The sequence below is a fragment of the Cavia porcellus genome, unplaced genomic scaffold (assembly GCF_034190915.1).
Source record: "Cavia porcellus strain 051 isolate PalLab524CR breed Dunkin Hartley unplaced genomic scaffold, mCavPor4.1 scaffold_16, whole genome shotgun sequence".
Lineage (NCBI taxonomy): Eukaryota > Metazoa > Chordata > Mammalia > Rodentia > Caviidae > Cavia > Cavia porcellus.
In genome coordinates, this window is record NW_026947499.1 from 51,295,244 (window position 1) to 51,300,308 (window position 5,065).

Genomic DNA, 5,065 nt, shown 5'->3' on the forward strand with positions numbered 1-5,065 from the left:
ATTCTCTTGGATTTTTTAAAGGTATTTCTAAATGATTGGTCTTTGAAAGCATCCCTATCTTATAATTTTCTTGTCTTTTTTTTTTTTTTTTGCCTTTTTTTGCAGGATCTTGCTGTATAGTTCATCCAGGATTTGAACTTACTGTGTAGCCCAGGCTGGCCTTGAATTCATGGCACTCCTCCTGCCTCAGCCTCCTATATGTTTTTTGAGACAGGATCTCACTGTACAATTCAGTTTGGCCTAGAACCCGCTACAGAGCCCAGAATGGCCTCCAACTCACAGAAGTCCTCCTGCTCAGCCTCTCAAGTGCTGGTTTTGTTTTGTTTTTTTGAGACAGGGTCTCACTCTGTAGTTAAGGCTGGCCTTGAACTCACTGTGGAGCCCAGGCTGACCTTAAACTTGCAATGATCCTCCTGCTTCCGCCTCCCCACCTCTGGGATTATAGACATGCACCGCCATACCTGACCTACCTATTTTATAATTCTGATATTCTGTTCTTACATCAGTTGCTTCTGCTGCCCATACTTTCTCTTTTCTTTTTTTCAGGTGAGAAATTCTTTTATCATTTTTAGAATCAAAATATCCCTTAAAATATTTGCATTTTACAGTAAAAAGGATAGTAAAATACAAGATCCTGTACAAGCTTAAGTATTGGAGTTTCTGAAGAGCCCAGAAATGAAAAGAAAAATAATGGTCTATCACAAAGCTGTCATATATGGTAATAAATATCTTAAAGAGTACAGATAAGGTACTAAAGTAATGAATGTACTCTTTGGATTTCTGATTCTTGGTAAAAAATTGCTCAACTGGATGATGAGTATACTCTACTTATGAAGTTACTTGACTTTTTTTTTTTTTTGCTACTCTACAGTTTCTTTAATGACTGCAATTTTAAAACAAACTTCCAGCACATACATTACTCTTAAATCAGTCATTATATAAAGGACATTCACTAGAGGTGGTAAATATATTCCACAGTTAACCATATTCACCAATTAAGGAATAAAAACTGAAATTTCTAAGCTTTAATGCATATTAATGAAATACTCTTTGAATATACAGCAATGTAAAAACTTTAAAAAGTCTTACATTTCCGTAACTAGATTCAGGACAAAGCAGGAATGCTGAGCCTAGCAGAGCACTGTATACCTATAGACAGAATCTCGGGTTCTGTAATCATGCTTTCAAAGTCATTTTTAATTTTCCTGACTTCTTTTTGGAACCCTTTTAGGGATTCTGGTTCTTTGCTAGATTGGTCATTCATGTTTTGAATTGTTTTGTTTCTCCTTCTCTCCACCCTGTTTGGAGGCAGAGTTTTGCTGTATAGTTTAGAAGGCCCTGAACTCACTACATAGCCCAGGTTGACTTCAAACTCGGGGTAATTTTCCTGCCTCAGCCTCCTGAATGTCAGGATTATAAGTACGTGTCACCACGCCTGCACAGCTCAGGTGTCTTTTATTAGTTTCTTCTGTAAGATCCCTGATCATTTTATCACCTTCATTATCTGGTCTGTCTTCTGTGAGCCCATGAAGCACCTTATTGGTCTGTGTTAAGTTTCATTTGTTAGCTTTTCAAATATGCTTTGACTGAATGGCTTTTGCTCTGCTCCCCATTAATGTCCTGTGGGCCAGCTTTGGGGGATTTGGAAGTTTCAAGAAGCAGTTTCTTGCTTCGCCTTCTCATGTTTCTATTATTTTTTGTTTTGTGCATAAGTATGCAATTGCTTATGGTGAATAGGCTTTATTCTTGTTATGGAGAGTTCTTTAGATGGTCTGCTCTGCAGTGATGGTTTTAGAGTGTGGGTAATGAGTTCTCTGTCTCTGTCTGAAGATCTGACCACCTCTGTTAATTGTGGAGGTGGACATATATCACATATATCTCTGTGGCATGATGCTTTCAATTCTTCTGGGAAAATACCCAGTAAGGAATAGCTGGATGGAAAGGGATCTCCAATCCTAGATTTTTGAGGATCTCCATACTGATTTCCATAGTGGTTGTACTAGATGGTTGTACCAGTCAAAACCCTTTTTCCCCATATTCCCACCAACATTACCTGTTCTCCTCTGTATCTTTAACTTTTCCTCTGGAACCTTCTATCCACAACAATGCAGTTTCTCTGAGTCTAAAAACAAAGACAGAAGCCTCCTCTGCTTACTCTATGTTTCTAATACCATCGGTCTTTCCTCCTTTTATAGTCAAGCTTGAAGGGATAATCTATACTTTTTAATTCACTTCATATCCACTCTTCGTTTGCTTGTTTCTGTCTTGTTGAGACAGGGTCTCACTATACAGCTCAGGCTGGCCTCAGATTCACTTTGTAGCCCTGGCTGGTCTCGAATGTGCAACGATACTCCTGCCTCAGCCTCCCAAGTGCTGGGGTTATAGGCGTGAGCCACTACAGCATACATCTAACTTGTCAAAACCAATAAATACAACCTTTTTGTTTTGAATGCACTATGTAGTCCAAGCTGGCCTCTAATTCATGGCAATCTTTTTGCCTCGGCCTGCTAAGTGCTAGGATTACAATCAGGCATCACCATGTCCAGCATATCTCTCCCACTTTTAATTTTAAACAGACACATTTTCCTGAATTGATTCACTCCAAAGGCTTTAATTTCTACCAACCCTGGCCTTTTCTTGGAGCTTCCAAATCCTGTATCTAGTTGCTGATTCTTCACTTTCATTACATTATCTATTAGCAGTTGAATTTTCTCTTTTCCTTCTATTTCAGTTGTTGACTGTGTAACCCATAAAGCTAGAATTTTAAGATTCTTCATTTGCTGCCTAACCAAGCATTTAGCTAGTGCCGTTCATCTGTTTTCTCCAATTTTACTATTCAGTTACATTCTCTCCTACAGATCAGGCTTTTTTTCAAGACAGGATCTCACTATGTATCTCAGGATGGCCTTGGACTTACAAAAGTCTCCCTGCGTTAGCCTCCTGAATACTGGGTTTACAGGTAATGTACACTTCCATGCTTGGCTCCTGCCTTTACTCTTGTCTGTAATGAACCCATTATTCACTCTGTAGCTACAGTAGGATGTTTTCTCCTTACTGTTAGGATCCTTCATTATTTTCTTCACCCATAGAGTGAGGTCCAGGCTTGTTTTTAAAAATTTATTTATTTGGAGACAGAATTTCACTATGTAGCTCAGGCTCATAGTGATCCTTCTGCCTCAGACTCCTGAGTACTGGGATTACGGGCATATGCCACTATGCCTAGCTAAAGTCCAGGTTTGTTAACATGCCTCACGAGTCCCCTGGGTACCTTGTTGTTTCCTGACTCCATTGTTGATGGCATAATTGTCTTGTAATACTGAGTTGTCGTGGTCCATACCATACTTTTTCTTTTCTTTTTTTTTTTTTTTGGTACCATGAATCAAACTCAGGGCTTCGTGCTTGCCAGGCAAGGGCTGTGCCACTGAAATACATCCTCAGCCATACTGTCCTTCTTGCCTGGAGTACCCTTTGCCTCTCATTCATCTACTTACCCTGCAGGACTCTCTCCACTACGTTGTCATCCTCCATGAAGCTTTCCTTGGTTGTGTAAACTACGTAGGCTTTCAGCTTCTGTACAGTACCCAGAACACAGCCTTGACTTGAAAACACAGTACATACTGCTTTAGGTCACACTCTCCCCTACTGGACTGGATACTCTCCAAGGCAGGGAACCCAGCAATCTTTTTGTTGTTTTGAGGCAGGGTCTCATTGTGTGGCTCAGGCTGGCCTTGAATGTACAGTCACCTTTCTGCCTCAGCTGCTCGAATCCTATGATTGCAGATATGTACTACACCTGGCTAGACAGCAATCTATACGGTGCCTCTTGTGTTGAGTTTTTGCTGTTTGTTCAATAGTTACTGAATTGGAATTATTGCTTAGCCCTCCTCAGTTTCTTCCTCAGTGTTCTTGAGTGAATTAAGTCCCTGTGAAAAGCCTTCTGTTATCTATGATGTGCTGGAAAACAGAATTAACACAGGACGGAATTAAGCCTTTCATATAAATGAATCAAAGGTTAATGAAGCGAAAAAAATAATGTGAGTAAAAATCACTAGTAAATACTTAAAAAGTATCTTTTAAAAATATATTCTAGGAATGTTAGGCAAATAAATAGTAGCAGTAGTAGCAGTACTAGTAGTAGTAGTAGTAGTAATAGTTGTAGCAGCAGCAGCTTGGGGTAAAATTTTCAGATGCCAAAAGATTAGTACATCAAAAATTTCCTTCTCTCAGCCAGGCATGGCAGTGCATATCTGTAATCTCAGCAATAGGGAGGCTGAGGCAAGAGGATCACTAGTTCAAGGCCAGCCAAAGCTACACAGTGAGGCCAGCTTGAACTTTACATAGTAAGATGCTGTGTCAAAATAAATAAATAAATAAATAAATTCTAAAAACTTTCTTTCTCTCAAATTATTTAAGTAGGCAAAGGTGAAGCTGATGAACTTAGTAAAGCTATGTCGGGGCTGGGGATTTAGCTCAGTGGCATAAGTGCCTGACTTGCAAGCAGACAGTCGTGAGTTCAATCCCCGGTACCAATAAAAAAGGAAAAAGACAAAATAAAATTTAAAAAAAGTAAAGCTATGTCCATGACTCAAAAGTGGTTCTAGTGATAATATCTGCACCAGTAAGAAGGATGCATGTGAAAATGAAGAAGAATAACAGTATTTCTAAACTATTTTTCAGTATGTATGTGAAAATAAAGTAATGCAAATAGTATACAGAATATATTGCATGTAGGGGCTGGGGATTTAGCTCAGAGTACAAGATCGTGAGTTTGATCCTTGGTACAAAAAAAAAAAAAGAATATATTGCATGTTAATGTACTAAGTACTAACTGAAATGTACTCATACTATGCAAACACTATTTACATTCCAGCACTTTTATTAATTTATTTTTATATATTTTTTTGGTACTGGGACTTGAACTCATGACCTTGTACTTGCCAGACAGGTACTGTGCCACTAAGGTATATCCTCAGCATTATTAATATTCTAGTTGTGCAGTAATTAATTCTTGTTTTTGAAAACAATCTGAACAGAATGGGTAAAAAAGGATATATCAAGCACAATG

At 38.6% G+C, this 5,065-nt stretch overlaps 1 protein-coding gene across 1 annotated transcript in view; it reads left to right on the plus strand.

Moving 5' to 3' along the window:
- The window catches only part of Ubfd1 (ubiquitin family domain containing 1), a 44,319-nt gene that overhangs the window by 37,737 nt on the left and 1,517 nt on the right, over positions 1-5,065 (plus strand). The window lies entirely within an intron of this gene.